This window comes from Eublepharis macularius, chromosome 1, assembly GCF_028583425.1.
Source record: "Eublepharis macularius isolate TG4126 chromosome 1, MPM_Emac_v1.0, whole genome shotgun sequence".
Lineage (NCBI taxonomy): Eukaryota > Metazoa > Chordata > Lepidosauria > Squamata > Eublepharidae > Eublepharis > Eublepharis macularius.
This window is the reverse complement of record NC_072790.1, coordinates 231366927-231382923: the sequence shown is the minus strand read 5'-3', so window position 1 is coordinate 231382923 and position 15997 is coordinate 231366927. Positions and strand designations below refer to the sequence as shown.

Genomic DNA, 15997 nt, shown 5'->3' with positions numbered 1-15997 from the left:
AACCCTTTGATGTAGGTTAGGCTGAGAGAGTGTGGCTAGCCCAAAGTCACCCAGTGAGGTTTCATGGCAGAGTGGGGGTTCGAACCTGGGTCTCCCAGATCTTAGTCCAATACTTCAGCCACTAACACTATTGTTTGTTTGTTGGATTTATATCCTGTCCTCCCTGCAAGCGGGCTCAGGGTGGATCACAACATCATACTACAACAATCACAACAGTATATAAATACCATAAAATACTACAAAATACAACTTAAAACCATGTAAAACAATAAAACACCGTCCAGCAAGGACCTCTAAAATGTGGCAGGGCAGTAACTTCAGTACATATCACTGTGGGTAGGGACAACAGATCTCAGTTAGGCTTTGGAAACGGAGCAGACCAGGCAAGGGACCAGCAGGACAGTTCACCAGCTCCTCAACCATTTTCATTGGCCTGGCAAAACATCTCCATTTTGCAGACCTGGTAGAACAGTAGTGAGTCCTGCAGGGCCTGGATCTCAGCTGGGAGAGCGTTTCCCCAGGCTGGAGCCAGAGCTAAGAAGGCTCCAGCTCTGGTCAAGGCTAGGTGAACATCCTTGGGGCCAGGGACCAATACAAGGGGGACCCAAAGCAGCTTACAGCATTGTTGTTCCCTCCTCCATTTTATCTCACTTTAGCCTACCGTACAGGGTTGTTGTGAGAATAAATTGGGGAGGGGAGAGCCATGTACCATTCCTCAGAGGAATGATGGAATACGGATATACAGATAAATCCATCTGCTGATTTTGGCCTTTCCAGTGGCCCTTAAAGGCACAAAAGCAGGCTGGGTTTGTTTGGGAACTCTATCAATCTCCCATGTTTATTTGTTTGTTTGTTTGTTTGTTTGTTTGTTTGTTTAAACCATTTCTCTGCCCCCTTTCCACCAAAGGCAGGGTTAAAGCTTTTAAAATTCAAAGATATGAAAATATAAAACACATAAAAACACACTAGCAGGGAAGAGGGCTATGAAGAGTTAATGAGGCAATGCCAAATAACATTGGAAAAGTCTTCACTAGATGACTGAAGACAAGGATAGAGGAAGACCGGTGACTCTTCCTGGGGATGCGGGATACACTTCTGGGTATGTGAAAGAGATCTTGGGGTAAGAGTGGACTGTAAACTAAATATGAGCAGTCAGTGTGATGCAGGGGCAAAAAAGGCAAACTCAGTCTTGGGTTGTATCGAAAGGGCCATTGGATCAAAATCGCAGGAGGTCATAGCTCCTCTCTATACTGCCTTGGTCAGGCCGCACCTGGAGTATTGTGTACAGTTCTGGAGGCCTCACTTCAGAAAGGATGTGGACAAAATTGAGAGGGTGCAGAAGGGAGCGATGATGATCAGCGGTCTGGAGACTGAGCCCATGAGGAGAGGCCTTGGGAATGTTTCATTTGGAGAAGGGGAGATTGAGGGGGGACATGATTGCTCTCTAAATATATGAAAGGCTGTCATTTGGAGGAGGGCAAGGGACTGTTCCAGTTGGCAGCCGAGGATAGGACCTGAAGCAACAGGCTTAAATTACATGCACAAAGGTACTGGCTGGATATTAGGAAAAACCTTTTCATGGCCAGAGTAGTTCAAAGGTGGAATTAGCTGCCTAGGGAGGTGGTGAGCTCCCCTTCACTGGCAGTTTTCAAGACGAGGCTGGATGAATATTTGTCAGGGATGTTTTAGGCTGATCCTGCATTGGGCAAGGGGTTGGACTAGAAGATCTGTATGGCCCCTTCCAATTCTATGATTCTGTGATTCTGGGAGTGAGTTCCAAAGTTTTGGTGCCATGACTGAGAAGACCCTTTCTTAGGTTGCCGCCCATCTAGCCTCGGATGGTGGGGACACCCAAAGCAGGGTCTCCAAAGATGACTGGACTCATCAGGTAGGTACATATGGGAGAAGGCAGTCCTTAAAATATGCTGGCCCCAAGCCCTATAGGCCAGTTTGAAGGCCAGCACCAGCACCTTGTATTGGGCCCAGAAGCAAACCGGAAGTCACTGTAGATGAATAAGACTAGAGTGATATGATCCCTATGACCCATTCCAGTCATCGTTCTGTCCGCAGCATTCTGTACCAATCGTAGCTTCTAAACAGTCTTCAAGGGCAGCCCCATGTTGAACACACTGCAGTAATCTAATCTAGATGTTACCAGGGCATGCACCACAGCGGCAAGACCTTTCCTGCCCAGGAAAAGCCACAGCTGGTTCTTCAGCCGGAGCTAGTGAAAAGTGTCCCTGGCCACTACTGCCACCTGTCTATCCAAGAGGACAGTCCAGCACCACCACCAAACGACAAAGCTGCTCCATTAGGGAGAGTGCAACCCCATTCAGAACAGGAGATATCCCCATTGCTGGTCAAACCTACCCCTCACCAATAGCACCTCTGTTTTGTTGGGATTAAGTTTCAGTTTGTTCTTGTTCAATAATAAATTATCTTGAAAGCCGTTGGAGTGGAAAGGCAGTGTAAAAATGGATAAATAAAACTAATTACTATAAAGGTCCTTGATTTTTGGGCGGGGGGGGGGAAGGGGGTATGGTCAAGGCTCTCTATAACCTTTTGCTTGCCACTAGAGGGTGATAGAGAGTCACAACCTCTGCTCTGTTGCCCCCACTACTTCAGGGTTATTCTTGGATTCTGGAGTAATGGAAAGGGGCAGGATGACTGATGGGAGATTGTATTTTACAATCACATAACCATTTGCAAGAGGGAAACACTCTAAGATGATAAACAACGCCACTACTTAAAATCTACTCGGCTGTTTCTAGTCCGAATTTCTCCCTATTGCCCGGAAACTTGGGTTCTTCGAGGAACAAAACATGTTTCTAGTTTTCATTTTTTTTTCTGGGGAAAAAGCCTGGCAACTTTGCTTCCTAAATGCTGGAGATGAATGTGGACTAATGTATAAATAAGCATAAATAATACGTGCATAAAAATACACAACGTTTTATAGATTTCTGGGACTGATCCAGCAACTACAGGGGGTGGAACAACCAGGGCAGGTCACCTCTGTTGGTGAGCCGTTCCTGAGAAGGACGCTTCTCAGAGAGTAACTTCTCTGTATGAAAGGCCATCTTGGACCATTTAGTACTGTCGCCTCTGGCCAATAGCAGCTCTCTGAGTTCCTGTGCAGAGAAAGGTCGCTCCTAGCACCTGCTGTACAAAGCTCTTTAAAGGGAAATGCCAGGAACTGAAGTCGGGCCCTTCTGCATGCGTAGCAGCAGCTCTGTGCCTGAGCTATGGACCATCTCAGCATTCCAGAGTTTACAGGAAGCTGAGACAGATCTTGGCGTTCCAGCCTGGCTGCAGCTGGAACCTTCTACGCTACACACAAATATCAGCTGTGCCACTGAGGTACATAGGGTTGCCAGCTCCAAGTTGGGAAATTCCTGGAGATCTGGGGGGTGAAACCTGGAGAAACCTGGAGAAAGTGGGGTTTGGGGAGGGAAAGGAACTTGGCATGGCATAATTCCATAGAGCCCCCCCCCAAAGTAGCCATTTTCGCCAAGTGAACTGATCTCTGTGGCCTGGAGACCAGTTGTAATTCCGGGAAATCTCCAGCCACTACCTGGAGGCTGGCAACCCTACAGGTACAAGGTACTCCTGGGTACGGACATACACATATTTACTTATTATTTTGCTTTGAACACACCTGAATAAGTTCTACCAAGTCAGACCATTGCTCTACCAAGGTCAATATTGTCTAACTGGCAGTGAACTTGCAGATTTTTCACATCTGTTACTACTTTTAACTGGCAGTGCCAGGGATTGAACCTGGGCTGTTCGACATGCAGGCAGATGCTCTGCCACTGCGTCACACTTCTGTGCTGCCTCTCTTGAACGAAGCTCACAATATACTATACCCCCTCCATATTCATACCAAGTAAAAGAGGTAAGCAGCGACCAATTAAAAACTACCCAGATCGGCACTATAACTCCAGAATGCCCTTAACAGAATTTCCTGTTTCCAAGCCAGTCTATTAATCCCTCTGCACTTCTGCACTTCTGTGGCTACACTTCTGTGGCTGACACTTCTGCACTTCTGTGGCTGCACTTCTGTGGCTGACACTTCTGCACTTCTGTGGCTGCACTTCTGTGGCTGACACTTCTGCACTTCTGTGACTGCACTTCTGTGGCTGACAAGTTAAGTTGCCACCTCTGGGTTTATATATTTATTTTCCTCATTTATACTCTGCTTTTCTCTCCAATGAGGACCCAAAGTGGCTTCCATGATTCTCCTCACTTCCATTTTATCCCTGCGAAACCCCCGTGAGGTAGGTTAGGCTGTGTGACTGGCCCAAGGTCGCCCAGAAAGCTTCTATGGCAGAGTGGGGATTCGAACCTGGGTCTCCCAGATCCTCGTCCAACATTCTAACCACAACACCACACTGGGTTGGGAAATTCCTGGAGATTTGGGGGTGAAGCCTGGAGAGGGTGGGATTTGGGGAGGGGAGGGACCTCAGCAGGACATAAGACCGTACAGTCCACTCTCCAAAGCAGCCATTCTCTCCAGGAGAGCTGGAGGCAAACTCAGTCTTGGGTTGTATCAAAGGGGCCATAGCATCGAAATTGCAGGAGGTCATAGCCCCTCTCTATACTGCCCTGGTCAGGCCGCACCTGGAGTACCGTGTGCAGTTCTGGAGGCCTCACTTCAAAAAGGATGTGGACAAAATCAAAAGGGTGCAGAGGAGAGCGACTGAGAATGATCAGGGGTCTGGAGACTGAGCCCTACGAGGAAAGGCTGAGGGCCCTGGGAATGTTTAGTTTGGAGAAAAGGAGATTGAGGGGGGACATGATTGCTCTTTTTAAATATTTGAAAGGTTGTCATTTGCAGGAGGGCAAGGAGCTGTTCCAGTTGGCAGCCGAGGATAGGACTTGAAGCAATGGGCTTAAATTACATGCAGAAAGGTACCAGCTAGATATTAGGAAAAACCTTTTCACGGTCAGAGTAGTTCAAAGGTGGACTCAGCTGCCTAGGGAGGTGGTGAACTCCCCTTCACTGGAAGTTTTCAAGAAGAGGCTGGATGAATATTTGTCCGGGATGCTTTAGGCTCATCCTGCATTGAGCAGGCGGTTGGACTAGAAGGTCTGTATGGCCCCTTCCAACTCTGTGATTCTGATCTCTGTAGTCTGGAGATCAGCTGTACTTTCTGGAGATCTCCAGGCCCCACCTGGAGGTTGGCAGTCCTGTGAAGCTTCCTTGCCAGGATCTGAGCCGGAGAGGGTATTTCCCCAGCGATCTCTTAAATGGAGGTGGCAAGTCAGAACTAAACCTGAAGGCCTTCTCTATGAGGCAGCAGACTTTCAGGCCGTGCGCGCCACCACTGAGCCAGAGGCTCAGAGCCCACACAGGAAGTTAAGCCCTTACGAAAAGAGGCTTCCGGGAGTGTGGGAGTTTGGTTAGACAGGGTAGCTGCAGAGTGAACTCTCCAGCTAGGAGCCCTTTTGGGGGACGGGCTGTGTAATTGCCTGGACTGGAGCGGCTCCAAGAGATTGTGGAACACAAGAAAACAATTAGGGAAAGGAGGCGGGCCTGGGGAATGGGGTTGATTTGGCTGAGCCGTTATTGTGTGTGTTTTATAAATGCAGCAAACTCATAGTAGCCTCACAGGGGCAGAAACAAGGGCGCCTCTCGGGACAGAGCTTTTCCTTTTCCTGTGGCAGAGACCGTTACCATCCCATGTGAAAAAGGACAGCCTTCCCTCCTGGCGTGCACTATTTCCTGCATAAGCCCCAAACAAGACCGGGGATGGTTTCTGGTTCCAAGCAGGATTGAGCCGGGGGCCCGTGCACCACGGAGGGGTGGTTTAACGGTTAGTTCTCCAATGGAGTCCTCTGTTGCTCCAGGTTTCTAGGATAAACTTCTGGAAACATTATCTTCTGCTGGAAAGGATGCAGGACTTATTCGCCACGCTGTAAATGGCTTGCATGTGTGAATTCCTGCAATGTTGCTTTCTCAGCCATGTGCAGTCTCCAGATTGGTCAATGAAACCTTCCTTGCTGCAAAAGGCCGGGTTTTTCCCCCTTCTAGCATGGAAGTTTGTGCAGCTTTTTTATTGAAAGTACATGAGAATAATGCCAAAGTTACGCATGCGTTTTAATTATCACTCCAGGCTCCCCCTCACCCATTTCAATGAAAGTGTGCGGCCCCTACTGTTTTCCCACTTGAAATATCCAGGGATTTTTTTCTGGGAAAAGAGGTGGTGGAACTCAGTGGGTTGCCCTTAGAGAAAATGGTCATATGGCTGGTGGCCCCGCCCCCTGATCTCCAGACAGAGGGCAATCTAAACTCCCCTCTGTCTAGAGATCAGGGGGCGGGGCCACCAGCCATGTGACCATTTTCAAGAGGTTCCGGAACTCCGTTCCCCCGCGTTCCCCCTGAAAATATCTATGTGTCCTTATGGTCAGAGCCAGGGGCATGCAATTTAGCTGCTTTGATGAACCTCAATGGGTCTGCTCAGTGCCTGGATGGGAGATAGGGTTGCCAGCCTCCAGATGGTGGCTGGAGATCTCCCAGAATTACAACTGATCTCCAGGTGACAGATATCAGTTCCCCTGGATAAAATGGTTGCTTTGGAGGATGCACTCTATAGCATTATACCCCACTGAGGCCCCTCCCCTCCCCAAACCCCACCCTCTCAAGTAGGGATGCCAGTCTCCAGGTAGTAACTGGAGATCTCCCAGAATTACACTTGATCTCCAGGCAACAGAGACCAGTTCCCCTGGAGAAAATGGCTGCTCTGAAGGGTGAACTCTATGCAATTATACCTCACTGAGGCCCCTCCCTTCCCCAAGCCCTGCTCTCTCCAGGCTCCACCCCCCAAATCTCCAGAAATTTCCCAACCTGGACCTGGCAACCCTACTTTCAAGGGTCCACCTCCCCCAAATCTCCAGGAATTTCCTAACCCAGACCTGGCAGCCCTAATGGGAGATGTAAGTCATCTCGAGTTCCATAAGAAAAGACAGGCAACTCTTTCCAGTAACTTATGTTTCAAGGTAGACTGCCTGCAGACATGGAGGTTCTATTGAGTCATAATGGTCAACAGCAGCTGTCAGAGCATAGCTGCATAGTTTAATTCTCAGTCTGTGTAGAGAAGCACTGTGCTGGCCCAAGGGCCTGAAAAATAGGGTTTTCAACCGACTTGGGGGGGGGCGGGAAACCTGGCCAACTTTTGTGTGGTGAATGGCATTGGTGTGTAGAAATCAGTCAATTAAGCTTTTTGTGGCATGGAGGTCGAGGCTATCGAATCCTGCCATCTGCAGTTCATGCTGCTGTTAAAAGATAGAGGAGAAAGGGCAGCAAAAAAATTGGCAACTTTGGTTGAAAGCGACAACAGAAAAAACAATTTCTCCTATAAACCCTCGTAAAGGTCACCTTGGATAGGATCAGAATTCCTCCAAGTAATAAAGTGAGTCATGACCCAAACCCTAGTTCTCACTGGAGAGGTAAACTTGTGTGGGGCAGAAGTATTCCAGACTGTAAAGGGAGGGTAACACAACAGAATGCTCCTGCACAGAAAGTTAGCATGTCAAGGAGAAGCCTAGGTTGGAAGGAGGCAGCACAAGGCAATGACTCATGTTGAGATGCAGCGGGCGCCCTCCCTTCTGAAGGATGCATAATTCTGTTGCATCTTTACATCCAAATTCAAAAGGCTTGAGTCCCACCTAATGCAATCACAGGATGGACCGGGAAGGCAACAAGGCTTGAGTGGTTCCTCATGCGGAGAAGCAACAAGCAGCCTGAGCACAGCAAATTCTGTTTCTCTCTGTTTCTCTCTGCACCCAGTGCAGAGACCCACAGAATGATCTTACTGTATGCTTCCTAGAAGGAAACAAAGCCCAGGCAGGAATTCACTCAGAGACACTGCAGACAGCCTCTTCTGGGTTTATCAGAAGACAATGTCTTGGGAAGCAGCAAGAGAGACGTATAGGCTGAATATAGGCACAGGAAAGTTGTGTGTGTGTGTGTGTGTGAAGTTCCATAAAGTCACCTCTGACCTATGGCGACCCTATGAATGAAAAGACCTCCAAAACATCCTATCATAAATAGACTTGCTCAGATCCTGCAAACTGGAGGACGTGGCTTCTTTTATTGAGTCAAACCTTCCTCTTAGGTCTTCCTCTTTTCTTAGCATTATTGACTGTTCCAAAGAATCTTGTCCTCTTATGATGTGACCAAAGCACAATAGCCTCAGTTTTATTATTTTAACTCCTAGAGAGAATTCAAGCTTGTGCCCACTTATTTGTCTTTTGGGCCGTTGGTACCCGCAAAACTCTCCTCCAGCCCCACATTTCAAAGGAATCCATGTTCTTCCAGTCAGCTTTCTTCACTGTCCAACTTGCACATCCGTACACAGCCATGGGGAATACCATCACTTTGCAATTTTAAAAGGCAGCAACCTTGAACTGGGGGGAAGGAACCCCAAAGCTGTGGTGATACTTCCCACGCCTCAAAAACACCCCGTTGGCTGGCAAGTACTGGCAGGCGAAGCAGGGCCTCGCTCGGTGCGTGTCTCTTTAAGCGTGCTTCTGCCCGCTGATCCCAGTTCCTCCAGGCGGAAGGATATAGAACAGGGCGCGCTGCAACCTAGCTTGGATGGAAGGGAGGGGGGTGAAGAAGTGGAAGCGGCTTTTTATTTTTTTGGGCCCTCTTTAGCCCCGCCCCCTCCCTTTGCACGGACCTTGCGATTGGTCCCTGGGTACCATCTGCTCGCTTCCTCTCCCCCCCTCCCTGCACTCCCCAATCGCTGGGTTGCACTCCTGGTAACGTTGTAGCTTTCCCTCCGGGTTGTGCAATGTAGTTGCCTGCCTGCCTGCCTCTGCCGATTAATTTATTATTATTTTTTAAAAACATTGTGGCCAGGAAGGAGGGGAAGAAAAGGAAGGGGAAAATTAAAATAAAAGGCAACAGCCCAATAGGATTGCAACAGTCAGTTGACCAAGGGGGAAGAACTTTAGCTGAGAGGTACTGAGATTGTACCTTGATTATATTTTTGCAAGGTTTTTTTCCCCTCCTCTTTTATTTGGGGAGGGGGGGTTAAATTTTTTTTGGAAGGGGTCCGTTAAGTACCTCTCAAACTCCTTGCTTATTCGTCCTTCTCTTGGAGATCGGCTGGTTTGGGAGGGGGGGAGCCAGAGAGGAAGGAAAGAGAATAATAAAAACAAGAGGTAAGTGAAACTTACAAGGCTTGTTTGGGGTTGACAGTTTGTTGGGGTGGTTGAAGGTTTCCACTTTTCTCTGTGTTTGTGAGTGTGTGGGGAGGGGGGGATCACAAAACAGGATGGGGCCATCACGATCTTTCTTTGAGGGGAGGGTGATCGGAAGCATCAGGATTTTGTTTCCTGGGGGGGGGGGGAGATTGATTGGAGGGCAGAAGGGCTCGCAGTGGCCAAGGACTCTTCGAGGGCCGACAGATATTGTTTTCCTAAAACAAAACTATTTGCCAGAATGGTGCAAGATAGGGAAGAGGCAGACAGGGCAAAAGGTGCTCTTTTTTGGGGGGGGGGTCACTGATCTGGAAGAGAAAGCCTCTTAAGAGAGAACGAGTGAGCAGTTTCCAGTGGGGAAAAAAGCTATTCACCTAGTTTTGGGGGGGGGGTATTGAGAAAAAATTGTATCCTGGAGAGAAGCGTGTGTGCGAAAAGGCACAGAATTGGATGATGTCAAATATAGGGTTGCAAGTGTTTTGCTCTGGTGGGGAGCGTGCAATAGGATTGTTTGATTGGAGAGGGGACCCTAATTTTAGAGGGTCTCGGAGGAGAGGAGAACTTAGGAAGAGACAGAAGACTGAATGGCTGGGATGGGGGTGGGAAATTGTCCTAGGCTCAGAGTTTCTCAGGCAGGGCATCTTAAATAATCTCAGGAGGATTGAGGGATTGTAGGAGAGCAGAAAGGCCCCCCCCCCTCAAGTATCTTTGGAAGAACAGTCCCACAGCTTGAATGATGTGAACTGAGGAAGAAGTGGGGGGCTGTGATTTCATAGCTGTTCAGAGACTGTATTTATGGAGGAAGGAAGAACAAAAAAAATGATTTATGGACCTATCTTGAGCATTGAGAGAGAGGGGCTGGGAAAGGCTGGAGAAGCCGTGAGAAGAAGGGTGGCCAGGAAATAAGTGGGTGGGTGGGAGTTAGATGCCTCAGCTAGTCTGAGAAATCTGTGGAGGATGGAGGGGAAGCATGGTGTAAAACTTGGAGTCCAGCAGGGGGAAGGAGTTGGTAAGGACAATCCAGATGTGTGGGGTTGTGTGTGTGTGTGTGGGGGGGGAATTGTTGGAACCAGTATTCTGAGAGCACAAAGCCAGCTGTTGTTTCATTATGAACAGTGACCAGTCATGTTTTTAAACACTGTCTGTTTGATCTTGACCTTGGTGGACACAGTTGTTCCCATTTGACAGATGGTGAACTGAGGCTCGGAGGGAATGCTTGAGGAGGCCACCTCAGAGATAGCACTTTACTTCTGATCTCCTGGATCCAGACCCATATTCTGTTTTGCTGGCTTTTTACAATGAAGTTGGCCCTCAATCTTGGATCCTGATGGTGTTTGAGAGGCAGGAATGAACCTTTCTGTGCCCATGGAAGATAAGCTGTGGCAACCTGTTTGCTTTTAAAAATAAAAGAAAGGAAGCAATATGAGAGAGAGAGAGAGAAAGAGAAAGGGGTTTCTGATGTTGACACTCAACAGCCATTTCCAAACAGCACATGGGTTAAGCATGTGTGCGCATAGTCCCTTTGAGCTATCAGAATGGGTCAGGCTGAAGATCTTGCTTTCATGGGTGGTTCATCTCAGTGTAAAATGGTAGCACAGCTGCAGAGATGGCCCAGACTGTACGTGTAGGCTGAGGCATGTGTATGTGCTCGCAGCTCCTAGGACTTTCCCAAGGCCCTTTGTATAAAAACATTGCAAGTAGTCCTTAATAGTTTTTCTCAAGAGCGTATTGTGCTGTGTGAGCCTCCGTTTCCAGTCTCACTTTGTCACTTCACGAGGTATCTGTTTTTAAAGTCAGACTTTCTCTCCTCTCTCATCTGCACTAATTTTTTTGTTCTTTTGGATATTTTTCTATGGTGGGCCAAATGGAGTCTCCCTGATTCAAGGCAGTGCCCTTTCTGCTTGCTGGGGTGGGGGGAATTGGGTGCCTTTTTTATCTATTAAGCAGACCTAGGCCTTGTTCGTGCATTTGCAGAAACCGAATTCTGCACTGTGTAAGTTCTTATTTTGATCCAGAAAGGCAGTTCTTTAAACTGGCCTACCCTACAGGGTTGTTGTTGCAACAGTTGTTGAAATAAGAGTTCTGAGCATTTAGAAAAAAGGCTACATAAATGATTATAATTTTTAACATGGAAGACTCCAAGCAGACCCTTGACTTTTATACACTAAAACTATTTGCTGTCTGACTGATTTTGGACGCAGTCGTATATCACTTGGCATAGTCTGTCGCTCTGAATTGTTCCCTTTTTTCCTCCTGTTTCTCTTGGTGTGCAAGTGCGCAGGCATCTGTTGTATACAGAACTCTTCATTCTGGCCAGGATAAAGAGTTCACTGTAAACCCTGATGGTTCTCCCACTGTTATATGTTTATGCTGTAAAAGTTTTGTGTTATTTTGGTGGTTTTTTGTGGTTCGGGGTTGGTAGTACACCCCTCTGCTTGGGTACAACAAAGGCATTTTGATGAGGCCTGACTGTTATGCACCGCCTGCCAAAATTTACTCTGATGGCTTACAAAGCTGACGACTCAGTTCCAGGCATTAAGAACCTGCGAATGAAATATAGACTGTGCTTGCTTTTGATGAAGGCTATGTGGCTTATACAGCTTGGACGGGGGTCACAGGTAGCAGAGATGACAATATTTGGTTGGCAACAGAAGTGTTTATCTTGATAAACAGAGATTTTGGAGTGTGGTTGTCCCATCTTGGTGCCTGTTGTGAAGACAGACAACTCTGGTTGTTTGTTCCTTCTCTAGTTGGAGAGAAGGTAGTTGTGGGGGACTGGGGGTGGATGACAGCGATCCTTCTGCCATTTGCTAGCAGCTGGAACCAGGCGCCAGGCAGAAGAGGACAGACGATGGCTGACAAGAGGGTGTTAGAAGGGGACAGTTGTGAGAGATCTCTGCCCGGGTGTCAAGTTTTTTCCCCTCATGCTATGGGGTGCTTTTGTTTCTCTGGGTGCCTTTTAGGAAGGCAAGGCTGTTGGAAAAACACAGTCGGCTTGCTGTGCTGGATGCCGGCACCATTGTGGATGACAGCAGGGAGAGAAATAATATTTTGAGTGTAGCTTGCCGTGGCAACAGGGTTTGCAGTGATGGGGGGAGAGAGGCTGGGCATTGAAAAGGCTGAGCAATTGTCTAGATGTCTTGGGAGCCGGAGAATGGAAACAAGGGCCTGCCTTGCAGCCAATATGTCTACAGTTGCGCGCACACACGCTCCGTTTCCCTTATGCGTGGTGTTGTCTCCCCCCCTTTCCGTCTGCTGTCTCAGTCATGTGCTTGCGCAAACACAGATACACACTCAAACACTACCCTTGGTCTGTTGTTGTCTGTGTGTTTTTGTTTTCAAGCTGTTTCCTCTGTGTGTGTGTGTGTTGTCTGGCTACACTTGTTTCCCTTGGGTTTTTGTGACTCTTTTGCACACACAAACGCATTTGACAAGCACAATTTGTTAGTCAGCTGTTGTTCTTCTCTTGTATCCAGTCCTCCTTCAGTTCCTTATCTGTCTGTCTCGGAACAATTGTATTTCATTGTGCGTACTGTATCCACCACCAGTAACTAGAGCTTGCCTTCTGTGCACTTAGGTTCATGTTCCCGGCTGTAGCTTTTGCCCAAACTGAAGTGGTTTCAGTATGTGAAGGGAGGAAAATTTCTGAGTCTGCGTTCATTCTGTCTGTATTAAAACACAGTAGCAAACAACTAGAACTCGCTTTCTGCTTAGATGCATGGTAGTGGCTGCTAGTGAAGATGCCCCTTCCCCGAAGTGAAATTCAGTTCGTGTATAGGAAAGCACCACTGAACTCCCACAGCCCCAACATTCAGACTGGGATTTAGCTTGGTTTGCTCTGGGCAAGTGTGCTGCTTATGTGCGAAAATTCCAAACTTAGGGTAGGACAGTTAGATGCACAAATGCTCCAGTTTCCAATTTCTTTAGTATTCAAGTTGTTTTGTGCCTTGCGTGTATCAAATTTCAGTTTTCTAGAAGGCCTGGAAATATCTTAACCATTTTGAAGCATGCTTCAAAATATTTCTTGGGGACTCCTTTTTCCTTCTCTTGCAGTGTCCTAGACTGTACGTGTGGGCCAAAATTACAGATTTGTAGGCAATGTGGACATATTGTAACTAACTGAAGTACATTTTGCGCCTTCTGTTCTGAGGGCATTATAGTGTGTAACTGTCTCACTGTTGGCTCCCCTACCTTTTGTGATTAGGGGATATATAGCTGTGTGCAGGGCTTTTTTTCGGCAGGAACACAGTGGAATGGAGTGCCGGAACCTCCTGAAAATGGTCACATGGGTGGTGACCCCGCCCCCTGATCTCCAGACAGAGGGGAGTGCGGAGGGCAATCTCAACTCCCCTCTGTCTGGAGATCAGGGGGCGGGGCCACCACCCATGTGACCATTTTCTCCGAGGGCAACCCACTGAATTCCACCACCTCTTTTCCCAGAAAAAAAGCCCTGGCTGTGTGTATGTCCACATTCGGGGCTCCAGCTCAGAGGGAAGTACTCTAACAATGGTGATACCTGAGGAAGGGAGATTTGGTATCTGTTTGCAGAATGAAGTGGTAGAGTCCTGTGCTGGTACCACTGTAAACAGATCACATTTTTGAGTGCTTCTCTGTGTTTTAAAGAACAATCCCTTGCAAACAGAAAGCAAGCACATCAGGGAGAGCCGCCACCCCTCCGAAAATTTCTTCCAGTTTTTTTTTTTTTGCACAGGCGAGCAGTCAAAAATGGTATCTTCCAGCTCTGGTCTGAAGTGGTGCAGCCCATACAACTGCTTCTGGACTTTACTTCTTTATTCTGCTACAGATGTAGGTCTGTCCTGCATGATTGAGGCTCAAAGCATCTTAAATATGTTTAATTACACAGTTAATTGTTTAGTTGTCTGACACATGCACCATTCCCTTCTCCCCATTCATGTTTTCCTTCAGTATTCTGGAAATGCTACTTAGCATTTATATTGAATTGTATTTATTTATTTATATATTTATAGTTGTCTTTCTCTCCGAGACTCAAGGCAGATTACATATGGCTGAGAGATCTAATACATCATGTAATACGGGTTGGAATTGAATTGCAGGAAAAAAATGAAAAACAAGCAAAAACCTGATACAGAGCTAAAACCGTTAAAACACTTTGTGCCTCTTATGTACAGTAATCCCAAACAACAGCCCTGTAAGGTAGGCCAGTATTACCCCATCTGGGAGATAGGAAGCTAACAGAGAGTGTCTTACCTAAGGCATGCTAGTGAGTTGATGGTTGAGATGGGGCTTGAACCAGACTATAAGAGCCAGCATTGTGTAGGGGTTAGGATATCTGACTAGGATCTGGGGGACCCAGGTTCAAATTCCCGCTCTGCCATAGACATTTACTGAGGGGCCGTTGTTCTCTCTTAGCCTAATCAGTTGTTGTGAGCATACAACGGAGGAGTGGAGAATAATGCTATAAGCCGTGCCCATTGTGGAGAAAAGCTTGGTGTAAATATCTGAGTGAATAGCTAAATGAATAGTTCAGCCATGTAGCCATCTGCTATCTGCTTTCTGGCAGTAGCCAGTTGGAGTTTTCAATGTACACAGGAAGAGCTACAAGTTGGAATGATCTGCTCCATTCAATCGAATTTTTGAGTGCTCTGATTGATCTAGATATGCTTTGTAAATAAATAATTCCTAGTTAAGCACTGATTTGCCTCAGTTAATTTGTCCTGTTCTTAAAACACAACTGGCTCTCTCAGTTTAACAGTCATGGTTTCTCTCATCAGATCCTGGGAATTCTAATTTCTTATTACGGGTACTAGGAAGGCTCTGCCCAAGTTCTCCGTTCCCCTTTCCTTTTTCTAGAAATACAATTTCCCATGTTCCTTAGGGAAAAGAACAACGATGAAACCAATACTTTTGCAGTGTACATAAGTCAATAGAGAAAGGAAAGACAAGGGCAGACATCTAAATAAAATATTTAAAACTGGCTCCGTTGTTTTGGGCCAGGGTTAAAGGTGGGGCTCTGGATTTGCGAAAGTTAATGACGTGTGTTGGGGGGCGTGTTTTGGAGACCTGAGAACTCCAAAAGGGCCTAATTCTGTGATGGACTTTCTGTATGCAAGTTCTGCATTTTGAGGTTCGATTCTGTTCACCTTTGATTGAAGTATCTCAAAGGGCAGGGTGAGGTTAGGCCCGAGGCCTTGAGGGAAGCAGTTGGTAGAATAGACAGTGCAGAGCTACAGAGCTTAAGGGCATATGAACTCCTACAAATCTGCTGTATACTGAGTCAGACCATTGGTCTATCTGGGTCAGTACTGTATACGCTAACTGGGAGCCGCTGTCCAGGGTCTCAGGCAGAGGCCCTTCATATCAGCTACTGCCTAATCTTTTTAACTGGCAGTGTCAGGAATCGAACCCAGGACCTTCAGTATGTGAAGCAGATGCTCTACCACTGAGCCACAGCCTTTTGATCTAGGCAGTTTCATCTATTCATAGCTGTGTTCCTAAATAAGAAGGTTTGACGTGGTGTCTGAATCAAGCCAGTGACTTGTCAAAGATGCAAAGAGAGTTTCATGACTGAGGGGAGAGCAATTTGAATTTGGGCCTCTCCCTTCAGTGTTCCATTATTCCCTATTGGCAAAATCCTTGGTGAAGGAAGGGGCATAAACAAAACCTGAGAACACATTGGCCCTGTGCTCACTCTTACAAGCAAGCAATCCATTTCTCCTGAAGGCAGGTAAACTGTTTTTGGCCATCTCCTCTGTTCCCGAGATGGTGCTTATCTTGTTTATACAAGGGACACTTTACCTGAAAATGT

General features: G+C 47.1%; 1 protein-coding gene across 6 annotated transcripts in view; it reads left to right on the top strand.

The window, feature by feature from the left end:
* The first annotated feature begins 8770 nt into the window (after nucleotides 1-8770).
* MEF2D (myocyte enhancer factor 2D) overlaps nucleotides 8771-15997 on the top strand; it is a 172993-nt gene continuing 165766 nt past the window's right edge. For all 6 annotated transcript variants that reach the window (XM_054995746.1, XM_054995737.1, XM_054995766.1 and 3 more), the window contains exon 1: nucleotides 8771-9171. The gene's annotated coding sequence lies outside the window, so the exon portion shown is untranslated. The remainder of the gene's footprint in view (nucleotides 9172-15997) is intronic.